The following is a 12939-nucleotide window of genomic DNA, read 5'->3' as shown; positions in this document are numbered from 1 at the left end:
ATACAATAAAAATAAGGTCATTTTGTGAGGTCAGAAAAACAAAATATAAAAACAGCAAACAATATTGCACACAATCTAAAGAACTGAACCATAATAATAAAAATTAGTGATGAGCGAGTGTACTCATTGCTCGGGTTTTCCCGAGCACGCTCGGGTGGTCTCCGAGTATTTATGACTGATTGGAGGTTTCATTTTCCTTACGGCTGCTAGGCAGCCTGAGTACATGTGGGGGTTGCCTGGTTGCTAGGGAATCCCCACATGTAATCAAGCTGTCTAGTAGCCGCAAATCATTCAGCTGCAGGCAAGGAAATCTAAATCTTCAAGCAGTCATAAATACTCGGAGACCACCCGAGCGTACTCTGGAAAACCCGAGCAACGAGTATACTCGCCCATCACTAATAAAGATGTATTTCCATAAATCTAAGAACAACATACAATAGTGCCAGGGGCGTACTGTGCAAGAAATGTGTCTGGGCCCCCTCCTTTTATGGTGAAAAGGTGCGTATATATAAATATATATATCCACACACACACATACATGTATATATTACATAGTCTCCTTTATTATGTATATTGCTGTCCCTTATACAGTGCCCTCTCTTGATATGTACAGCACCGTCCCTTACATATTGGATTATATAGAGTTCTGTTTTTTATTACATATCGTCTTCTCTTATTGGATATATAATACAATGATGGCTGATGGAGCATGGGAAAGCTTCTTTTCTAATAGAGGAGATGATGGACTGGTAGTCGGGTCACCGGCTCCTCCATCAGCAGTCATTTTATATCTAACAAGAGAGCGGACTATGTAATAAAAGAGGGCGCTGTGACTAACAAAAATAACAATAATACACTATGTAAGAGACAGCACTGTACATAACAGCACAGGAAGCTGTATAATAAGGGACGGCGCCATATATAACTAGAGAGGATGGTATGTAATAAGGGATGGTGTTATACATGATGAAAGAGGAAACTATGTAACTAAGGATGGTGCCTTTTTGCTACCTCTTGAGTGCCAAGTTTTTTGCATATAGTTATTATGATGGCCTGGACACCCTACTTGAGCACGTACAACTGATCACTACAAGAGTGCCATGTTTTTTGCATTACTACACTATATACCGAGGGATGGCGCTATACATAATAAGCGAGAATACTATATGCTAAGGGAATGTGCAATACATAATAAGCAAGTACACTATATACTAAGGGGCTATGCTATGTATAATAAGTGAGTACACTATATACTAAGGGACTGTGTTAAACATAATAACGTCTTCCTCCACCTCCCCCTGTTCCTAAATCCATTTTAAATCCCCTTCCTCACTTCCTAAGCCCCCACACCCCTCATTGTCCTCCTCCCCCCGCATCCCTTTATTCTCCTCTCCCCCACCCTCATCATCGCCTACTCCCCCAGCACTCCCATCATTGCCCTTTCCACCACCTCTATCATTGCTTTCTTCCCACCACTTTATCATTGCCCATTCTACCACCTCCATCATTTCCTCCTCCCCCACCACCCCTTTCCACCATCATTGTCCTTTCCACTACCACCATCATTGCCTTTTCCCCCACCTCCCCCACCATTGCCCATTCCACCACCTCCATCATTTCCTCCTCCCCGACCCCCCATTATTGCCCTTTCCACCACTCCATCATTGTTTTCTCCCCCACCATCCCCATCATTGCCTTCTCCCCATCACACCATCATTGCCTTCTCCCCATCACCCCCATTATTGCCCTCTCCTCCACCTACACATACACAGACAGACACACACAGCACCATTCACTTTTCTGCACGTTCCCCCGCAGTGCTACACACGCACGCACACGCACACAGCAGACAGCACCTCCAACCTCTCCGCACGCTCTCCCACAGCCACAACATCACCGTCATGGCAGCTTCCTCTCACTGGCACAGCAGCCGTGGCACTGAATGATGATGTCATCCGGCTACGCCGCTGATTGCTGTGTGAGACAGGAAGTGCGGGCAGGAAACAGGATGGATCGCTGCAGCTCCACTGCCATTTTCTCTGGCAGGCAGCAGAGCTGCAATGATCTCTCCCTGCCCGCCTCACATGAGGGCAATCGGGGCCGGATTAACAGGCCAGATTGCCCTCATTATTAGCCACCGTGCAGGGGCCACCCGAAGCCTCTGGCCCCTGGTGCAGTCAGTCTGGCTGCACATGCGGTATGTAGATACTGACATGTAAAATAAAAGCAACTGCAATTTTGTCCCTTTTTTGCCTCACATAAATTAAGCCCTTGCGCAGCTCCATAGACAGGCAAATAGTTATGGATCTTGAGAGGCGGCAATGTGCCCGGGCTTAATAAAGCAAAATAATTAGTACAGGCCCCAGCGCACTATACAGTCTGCTAGGCCATTTATACAGTGGCTGGGCTGTGCTGCCTCAGCACTGGCTGCGCAGTTTGTCTCACCCAGTTCGAGTCCCCCTCCTTGCTTCTGCTCACCGAACCCCACACACCAGTAATGGCAGTAATGCCCTGATGGTGGCCCACTAGCAGCAAACACTTGTGATCTCTGAGGACCAATGTTTCCTTATATTAAAAAAAAAAAATAAAAAAAAAAATCCGGCCTCCTTCCACCCCTAAATAGCCGGCCATCTCTCACCTTTTTCCCCAGTCCTATGACAGCACTGTCATAAGTATGAGGAAATCCAACTACCGGTAATGGTAAATTTATCATAGGCATGTGCAAGGTGTTGGTTAAAAAAAAAAAGTCTGACCTCCTTCCACCCCTTAATAGCCAACCTTCTCACACCTGGTTATTTCCTCTTTGTCCAAGACAGCACCATAAGCTGGAGATGCCATGAGCAGGAGGAAATCCAATTACCGGTCAGTGTAAAATGTTTGGCACATGCCTATGATTGTAATAAAGCGCAGATATCTTTACGCTTATACTTACCGCCAGCTCATAGATGAATCTTCTGGCTTTGTCATTCTCTGCATCTTCATTTGGGGTCCATGGCCATCTTCCTTCTTGCAGCGTTTGCTCAGTCTTCAGTCTTCCGAAGGCTCAGGTGGACACAGCTCGCTCTGATGACTATAGAGCTGGTGTTTGGTCAAGGGTTTCCAAGTTGACAAATGAAAATCCCTTGAACAAAGCCTGGTCATTTGCTGATGTAAGTTCTTTGACCTCTGCTGCTTCTAATTTGTCCAGACGGAATGGTTTACGACGATGGCGAAGCTCAGATGGCTATAAATGAAAAAAGGAATTCTAAAATTAGAATTATGACTTTTTATCACAGTCTCCATTTAAAACCAGTTGTGCAGATTAAAAGTTAATGAAAAAAAAGACACAAAGTGTATGATGCTAAGAAACCAACAAAGTAACACCAACAGTCCCACTGGAGAATGATCAAATCTACACTAGATGATCAATTGAGTACAATCCAAAAATTAGAATCCAAATATCTGAATCAACAAAGCCAGGCCAGTATCTATGGAGTATTAGCTCTGGATGGTGTTGCCTATCCAGTGTTGTTGTCATCAGTAATTATCTGCTCTTAAAAAATAAGCAGATTCTGCAAAATAGATACTATGACGTAATGGAACATTATTTGCTTGTATACTTACTACAGGGATGTGTGGTGGAGACAGTTTCAGAGCTTCCACTGAGACCCAGTCGATACGCTGAAAAAACTTGTGCTCTCTGATGTTACCGTTGGCTCCTAAGCGGCTGGCAGGATCTTTCTGAAGGAGCTAATAAATAAAAAGCCAAAGTCCATCAATGTAAGTAGCAGAGAAAATGAGTTCTATGCAGAGATGAGTGAATCGACTTAATGCAAATAGAATTTGTGTTGAATTTTTAAGAATCTGATCAACCCGTTGAATTTCAACAATTTGTGATTTGCTGCTTGGGAATGACCTATAATAGTTGCAGCCGTTTTTCATAGAGTATTGCTGAAATTTACAACAGCCAGAGAAGGCTCACAGAACCTCTGATACAGCTGTCTAGGCCTCACCATAATTCCTTACAGGTGTCACATCACAAGTTATAGCACAATCAGGAGGGACTATCATAGCCTGTATGAAATCCAAAGCAGGGAATATAGCAGCTATTATGTGGTGAATCTGGATACAGAGAGCACATCACAAAGAGAAAAACATAAAACACCAAAAGACTGTACAGATAGTGTGTGACAGCACAGCAGTGAAGAACGGTTACCACAAGTTTTATCATTTGTGTTGAGTACATGCAATTTTTCAAAACATTTGGAAGAAGCTGGTTAGTTTACATTTCAAAAGATTTGCTCATCTTTACAACTATAACATTGTATAAATCATAGTACTATCGACTGTTAAAACTATTGACCTGTTTAATGATGTTCCTGATGCTGGAGGATTTATCGATTGTTTGATGGTAGGCGCACTCATCGGTAACCATTTCTTTTAAGATGACACCAAAAGAATACCAATCTACTCCAGCGTTATACTCCTTCCCAGCCAAAATTTACATGAAGATGGAAATAGATAAAGAGTTGGTCAAAAAGATCCATAGCTTTAGTGTAACAAAGCTGTTGCTATAATAATTGTAAAATTATATAATCCATTGAGGGTGGATGATTCCTCTGGTTGTGACGTCACTTGAATATTATGATTTCTTCCACTAATGACTGAAAGGAGCCATGCTGCTCTTCTGAGCTCCTGAACCCTTTGTACTTTGTTATCTGACTTGTAGCTCCTGGGTCTCCAATGATGGCAAAATACATAACATAATCATGTATTTTGGCCTGACCCACAGATTCTGGAAAAATTATCCATTGTGTATGGAGACATCTCAATTCAGCCAAACACTTGATGTTGAATTTTAAATTATTGCCCGATCCCTTTGAGTCTGGCACGGTCATACTTCCCTCTTCCAATTCAGAATGCATGCACACTCCGCTGAGCCATGCATGTGTTTGGGGAGGTACAGAAAAATAGTTATCTATTGTGTATGGAAAGTCAGATATGTGACTGTGTCAGATGTCTAAGTCAGAATGTCCCATGTAGTGTGGTGGAGACATATAGGATTATGTGTATGATCCTGGCAGGTATACAATTATAGTATGAAAAAAAACATGTTCTTCTCACTTCAGGAGCCATGTAGCCTTGTGTTCCAACATATCCAGTGGCTGTTCGGTCTCCATGCATGTTGTCAATTGCGAGACCGAAATCTGAGATCTTAATATGGCCCGTTTCAGCCACCAAGATGTTCTCGGGCTTGAGGTCTCTGTGGATGATGCCCTTTGAGTGAAGATATTGTATGCCACAGACGAGTTCAGCTGCATAGAAACTGACATAAAAACAATAAATTAGTGAATGTGTACAGAAATACAAGAAATCCTGCCCTATTCTACAGTATATTAAAGTGGCCAGTCAGGATTCTGTCCAGATTCTGGTGACTAAAATATTGCTTTAGTCTACTCTCTATTGCCATCGAAAACACCAATGATCAGTCAGTACTGATAACAGAACTGCTCTTATATATATTTCAGTACATGTATAATTGTATAAGCCTTTACCTTGCACTGGGGATGGCAAGCTGTCCCTTCATCAGTAAGTAGCTGTAAAAGTCCCCGCAGCTCACGTATTCCAGCCCAAAGAGCAAATGCAGCTGTTGACAGAGAAGATATATAGGTGTATTACAGATTATTGCAGTACCTGCACATCTACTACAGAATAGGATAGAATATCTGTAGCCTGCATGGTAAATTCGTGTCTGATTGTCGAGATACAAACATAGAGGCATAACTATAGTACATACATGTGCTGTAGTCGCACCAAGCCCTGGAGTATACGGGGGCTCAAAAGATGTTTTTGACCCATAGGAGAAGACTAGTACTATAAAAGTGTTACGGATCTGCAACACAGGACTAAGGTAGAAGGGGGAAAACTGACCCTGCACTATGACTAGGCTGAAACCCTACGATGGAGTGGGCGACCCATTCCTTGTGAATAGACCCACCAATGATCCTACGTTTATCTCAAGCGAAGACCTATAGATAAGGGGAAGGGGTTCCGTAAAAGAACTAAGGACTGGGTACAAAAACGGGTCACCTCCTAATAGAAAACACAGAGAAGGCTGCCGAAGCCAATAGAAAATGGAAACTAAGGCTAGCAGAACCAGAGGTACCAGCACTGCACAAATAACACACACAGAACGCAAAGCACCAAGCCAGAGCTCAAGCAGATTAACACTGTCGTTCAGCAAGGACTGGGAGGCAGGTGCTGGTTAATAAAGAGTGATATAAACACCTGACCCAAGACAAACCCAGCACCAGAGGAAAAAGACTGGCAGCCAGAACTCCACAAGAAAATGGTGGATAGTCACAATCACAAACTAAACAGATTCTAACGGTACCCCCTCTTTAACTAGGATCCCCCGGATCCTCTAGGCCGGGCCTTATTCAGAAATCTCCTGTGAAAAGCCTTAATTAACCTTGAGGCTGAGACGTCCACAGTAGGGTTGAGCGAAACGGGTCGAAATTGTTCAAAAGTCGCCGACTTTTGGCAAGGTCGGGTTTCATGAAACCCGACCCGACCCCAGTGGGGGGTCGGCCATGAAGTCGGCGATCTTTTGAATCTGGAATCGGAATTCCGATCCCGATTCCCGATATGTTTAAGATATCGGGAATTGGTATCGGAATTCAGATTAAAGTGTAAAATATAGAATTAAAATAAAAAATATTGCAATACTTACCCTCTGACGCGCCCTGGTACTAACCGGCAGCCTTCCTCCTTCGAATCCGCGCTTCTAGGACCTTGCCGTGACGTCGCGGTGACGTCGCGGCTTGTGATTGGCCGCGCGGCCGCCCATGTGACCGCTCGCGCGGCCAATCACAAGCCGCGACGTCACCCGCGACGTCACCGAAGGTCCTGGAAGGGCTGATTCTTAGGAAGGAAGGCTGTCGGAAGGAAGCAGGGCGCTTCCGAGGGTGAGTATATACCTAATAGGAATATACTCACCCTCGGAAGCGCCCTGCTTCCTTCCGACAGCCTTCCTTCCTAAGAATCAGCCCTTCCAGGACCTTCGGTGACGTCGCGGCTTGTGATTGGCCGCGCGAGCGGTCACATGGGCGGCCGCGCGGCCAATCACAAGCCGCGACGTCACCGCGACGTCACGGCAAGGTCCTAGAAGCGCGGATTCGAAGGAGGAAGGCTGCCGGTTAGTACCAGGGCGCGTCAGAGGGTAAGTATTGCAATATTTTTTATTTTAATTCTATATTTTACACTCAAATATGGATCCCAGGGCCTGAAGGAGAGTTTCCGCTCCTTCAGACCCTGGGAACCATGGAAACCCAATGCACTGCATTGGGTTTCGAGTTTCGGCCGACCCCGACCCCGACTTTTTTATAGGATCGGCCGATTTCACTCGACCCGACTTTTCCAAAAGTCGGGTTTCGTGAAACCCGACCCGATCCTATAAAAGTGAAGGTCGCTCAACCCTAGTCCACAGCTTTCACCCAGGAACTGTCCTTGGGACTGAAACTCTTCCAGGATACAAGATACTGTAACCCTCCTCTATGCCACCTGGAATAAAGAATGCATGAAATCTCAAACTCGCAGTCCTCATCAATTGGAGGAGCAGACGGCATAGCCACCTTCTCTGGCGTGTCAACCTTCTCCAGCAAAGATACATGAAAAACTCAATTAATTTTCCAGGATGAAGGAATGTCTAATCTCACCGCTGCCGAGTTGACAATGTGAACCACTTTGAAAGGTCCTACAAACTTCAGCCCCAACGTTTTAGAAGGGATCTTCAAACGCAGATTCCTAGAGGACAACCAAACCATGTCCCCAACAACAAACCTCGCCTCCCTTCTTCTCTTGTCAAAATATTTCTTAGATCTCCTATTAGCCTGTTTAAGATTGTGGCGCACACTGGTCCAAACCCTTTCCAAATTTCCAGAAAAACTCTCCTCCTCAGGCACCGCCGCCCCAATCCTAGAAAAAGGACCGAAAGATGGATTCTTCCCAGTACAACAAAAGAAAGAAGAACACCCAGCCGAAGAAGACGTGTGATTATTGAGAGCAAACCAGCTAATGGTAGATATTCCGACCACATCTCCTAATTGTCCGCTACAAAACATCTCAAAAACTGCTCGACGTTCTGGTTCTTCCTCTCAGTCTGTCCATTGGACTGGGGATGATAGCCCGATGAAAATGACAAATGAACCTTAAGTCGGTCACAAAAGGCATGCCAAAAAAGCGAGCCACAAACTGTGGTAACCTACAGGAGACAATGTCCGTGGGAACACCACGGAGTCTGACAATCTCTTTCACAAATACCCTGGCAAGTGTCTTAGCGCATGGTAATTTATTGAACGTGACCAGATGACACACATTACTAAACCGGTCCACTGCAACCCAGATAACAGAAAAACCCTCAGAGACCGGCAGGTCGGTGATAAAATCCATTGCAAGATGTGTCCATGAAGAACTAGAAACCTCTAACGAGCAAAGCAACCCTGCCACGGAGCATGAGAAGCCTTAGACCTAGCGCACACGGTACACTGACGTACCCACTTGACAAATTCTCTTAGCCACCCCGATCACCAGAAACTCCGACCAATTGACTTTCTTGTTTTGGCAATCCCTGTATGACCCGCCAAACAAGAATCATGATATTCCATAAAAAAAGCTCTTCTCAGGGCTTTAGACACAAATAATTTCCCATACGGAGTGTTAGTTGGTGCCGCATCCTGGGCTTTTAGAATGCTGTTTTCCAACTCAGAACCTAGTGCTGCCACCGCCACCCCTCTCTGCAGAATAGATTCTTCCTTTTCAGTATTAACCGCTGGGGAGAAACTTTGAGACAAAGCATCAGCTTTAACATTTTTTGTCCCTGGGATATATGTCACAAAGAAATGGAACCGGGCAAAAAACATTGCCCACCTAGCTTGACTGGTATTCAAATGTTTAGCAGCATCCAGATAGATCAGGTTCTTATGATCAGTAAAGACTTGTATAGCATGTCTAGCGCCCTCCAAAAAATGTCACCATTGCTCAAACGCAAGCTTAATAGCCAGCAATTCTCGGTTCCCAACATCGTAGTTGAGCTCCGCCTCTGAAAATTTCTTAGAAAAGAAAGCACAGGGATGCACCCCATCCTCTCCCTCCTGGGACAGAACAGCCCCCACTCCTACTGATGAGGCGTCCACCTCTACCAGAAAGGGCTTAGTCTCATCTGTCTGGATCAAAACAGGAGCAGAGCTAAACCTCTCCTTGAGATGCTCAAAAACCTCAACAGCCTCAGGGGACTATTAGACAGTATTGGAACCCTTCTTAGTAAGATCAGTAAGGGGTTTTGCGATAAAAGAAAAATTCTTTATGAATTTTCTATAATAATTAGCAAACCCCAAAAATCTCTGAATCGACTTCAAGCATTCAGGTCTAGGCCACTCCAATACCACCTGAACCTTCACCGGGTCCACCTCAAAACCATCACTGGAAACAAAGTACCCCAAAAAACTGATTTTCTGTACCTCAAACTCGCATTTCTTCAGTTTAGCAAAGAGTGTATTTTCTCTCAGAATCTGCAGAACCCCATGGACTCTCTGCCAATGCGACTCCAGATCGGGTGAATAGATCAAAATATCATCCAAATAAACAATCACACTCCTACAGATCAACAGCCTCAGGATGTCATTAATGAAATTTTGAAAGAACGCCGGAGCATTTGTAAGGCCGAAAGCCATAACTAGACACTCAAAATGACCTTCCGGGGTATTAAAGGCTGTCTTCCATTCATTGCCTTCTTTAACCCACAGCAAATTATATGCCCCACGGAGATCGATCTTAGAGAACCACTTGGCTCCAACTAATTGGTTAAACAAATCCAGAATTAGCGGCAAGGGGTAAGGATTACGCACAACGATCTTATTAATCTCCCTGAAATCCAGACACAGCTTAAGACCCCCATCTTTTTTTTTTTACAAAAAAGTATCACACAGCCACAGTGGACTTAGAGGGTCTTATATGACCTGCAGCAAGACTAGTATGTAGGTGTTCCTTTAAGGCCTCCCTCTCAGGAATTGTCAGATTAAATAAATGACTCTTAGGGAGAGTAGCACCTGGGATGAACTCAATAGCGCAATCGTAATATCTATGAGGTGGTAGGTGGCAGGTAGCTCATTTTTAACAACAGCAGCAAAGTGTACATCACAACATTTCCCATAACACTCCTGACCCCAGGATCTTATCGTACTTGACGACCAGTCCAGTACAGGATTGTGCATTTTTAACCAGGGTAACCCCAGGACAACTGGAAAAGGCAATTTATCAAGTACAAACAAATATGGTGTTGCATATTCACAGCGAGTGGAAACCCGGTGACCTTTCGAGAAACGCACCCATGCTCTAAAGGAGTTTTATCAATCGCCACTACAGGAAAAGGGCATGATAAAGGTACAGAATCAATCTTATATTTGTCTAGAAATTGTTGATCAATCAAATTAAGTGCAGAACCACAGTCCACCATCACTTGAAAATCAATCGAATGACCATGACAGGTAGAACTACCAGAAAAAGAAACTCCTGCCGACCGTAAAAATGCAATGTGAAATGGAGGGTTATTCTGATTGACCTTTTTTTCTCTTTTCCTGGTTTATGCGTCCTTCACATTGCTTAATAAAATGGTCAGCCTTACCACATTAAAGGCATAACCCCTCAGAGAATCTTCTCTGCCTTTCCTGAGAACGAGAGGACATCGCCCCAAGTTGCATCGGCTCCCCACAGTCAATGGGTCTCTCCAGCAAAATTGGAACCTTCTCCTCATTCTGTCTACCTCTCAATCTTCTATCCACCCGGATAGCTAATTGCATAGCAGCCTCAAGCGTAGCAGGTGCAGGATATGCAATGAGCAAATCTTTAACCCTGTCATTCAAACCTTCTAAAAACTGACTCTTGAGTGCTGGATCATTACAGCTGACCTCTGCAGACTATCGTCTGAACTGTGTACAATATCTCTGAGTCGCCAGAACCCTGTTTCAGCCGCCTGAGTAGTGACCCGATCAGGATCATCATATAATACCCCATAGCAAAAAAAAAAACGCTTCTACTGACATCAAACAAGGGTCATCCGGATGCAATGAAAATGCCCAAACTTGGCGCTCACCTCGCAATAACAACATAATAATCCCCACACGCTGTAATTTAGCCCCTGAAGACCTGGATCTAAGCAGATAATAAAGTAAACATGCATTTTTAAACTAATAAAATACCTGCCGTTTACCAGAAAAACATTCAGGCAAACTCACCTTAGGTTCTTCAGAGCAGATTCCAGGGCAATTACTCACGTGCTGTTGTAAGCTGGCAACTTCCAATGTTAACCCTTGCAGACGCTGAGCAAGATTTGAACGCTGTTCATCTTGCAGAAATCCGGGAGGGTTTTTTTTTTAATACTTCTTTCTGGCTGGACAAACTGTTACTGATCTGCAACACAGGACTAAGGTAGAAGGGGGAAAACTGACCCTGCACTATGACTAGGCTGAAACCCTACGAAGGAATGGGTCGCCCATTCCTTGCGAATAGACCCACCAATGATCCTAGTTTAATCTCAAGTGAAGACCTATAGATAAGGGCAGGGCAGGACTGGCCATCAGTAATTTCTGGCAAATGCCAGAAGCGCTGATGCCTGTAGTGGGCCGCTCGATACGTTCTTGGTATCGGGAAGTCGGTAATACCTAAATAGTTACGAGGAAGCTAAAGGACCTTCGGTGATGTCATGAGCATTTGATCGGTCACATGCATGTGTAGGCAGGATCAGAATACCAGTAGGGTTGGAGGTCACATAATCCATATCACAGAGAAGGATGTGCCTGCACTGCAGTGCCTTCTGGGATGGGGCACCGCATGAGAGTGATTATGCCTGCGGGCACTGTGGTCACCTGACCAGGATGGGACTAGGAGCGCTCATTTACCCCTGCAGCGCTGGACAGGTGTGTGAGGTTCCGCAATAGTGACTGCAAGACCCCAATAGGAGCCGGCATCGAGCGTGTAATGCGAGAAGCTGTGGTGATGGTGAACTACAGGTACCAGGGAGGGAACCTCTGCGTGCCAAGCAGTGTAGAGGTGTCTGGGACAGGAGTGTGAGAAAAACACAGCAGAAAAGAAAGCAGCTGTACCATCACCAGGTCACAATACTAATGCACTGCAGCAGCTGCCACAATAAAAGGGGCAATGAACTGGTGAGACTAACCACCATGGAGGGGGGCGGCTGTCTAGTAGTATAACTGCTAGTGATGAGCGAATATACTCGTTACTCGAGATTTCTCGAGCATGCTCGGGGGTCCTACGAGTATTTTTAGTGCTTGGAGATTTAGTTTTTATCGCCACAGCTGAATGATTTACATCTGTTAGCCAGCATGAGTACATGTGGGGGTTGCCTGGTTGCTAGGGTATCCCCACATGTACTTATGCTGGCTAACAGAGCACTAAAAAATACTCGGAGGACCCCCGAGCATGCTCGAGAAATCTCGAGTAACGAGTATATTCGCTCATCACTAATAACTGCACTCGGAGGAGGTGTTTATGGGGCGCTTGTCACATGCTGCGCCACTGTCAGCGGTGCAATCCTGCAGTATTCTGCATAGTCACTGGTCCTCCTCTTGCAGTTATGGGTATATTCTGTGATTACTTTACTTGAATTACCTTTGATTCGTTTTGATAACATCTGTACTCCTATTTTTCATGATATATTGTGTTGATCTACTCTTTTTTATTGGTGACAGGATAGGGGCGCAGGACGGGAGCAGCACATGACAGAATGGGGGCGTAGGATGGGAGCAGCACATGACAGAATGGGGGCACAGGATGGGAGCAGCACATGACAGATTAGGGGCGCAGGATGAGAGCACCACATGACAGGATGGGGGAGCAAAATTGGAGTAGCACATGACAGGATGAGGGCAACACATGCCATAGATA

General features: G+C 44.9%; 1 long non-coding RNA gene across 2 annotated transcripts in view; it reads left to right on the top strand.

Moving 5' to 3' along the window:
• Positions 1-12939, top strand: part of LOC138641426 (uncharacterized) — a 201782-nt gene that overhangs the window by 86176 nt on the left and 102667 nt on the right. For both annotated transcript variants that reach the window (XR_011313830.1, XR_011313829.1), the window contains exon 2: positions 3609-3759. This is a non-coding gene — a long non-coding RNA (uncharacterized lncRNA). The remainder of the gene's footprint in view (positions 1-3608; positions 3760-12939) is intronic.

The sequence above is a fragment of the Ranitomeya imitator genome, chromosome 6, assembly GCF_032444005.1.
Source record: "Ranitomeya imitator isolate aRanImi1 chromosome 6, aRanImi1.pri, whole genome shotgun sequence".
Taxonomy (NCBI): domain Eukaryota; kingdom Metazoa; phylum Chordata; class Amphibia; order Anura; family Dendrobatidae; genus Ranitomeya; species Ranitomeya imitator.
The sequence above is the reverse complement of the archived record's forward strand: the minus strand, read 5'-3'. Positions and strand labels throughout refer to the sequence as shown.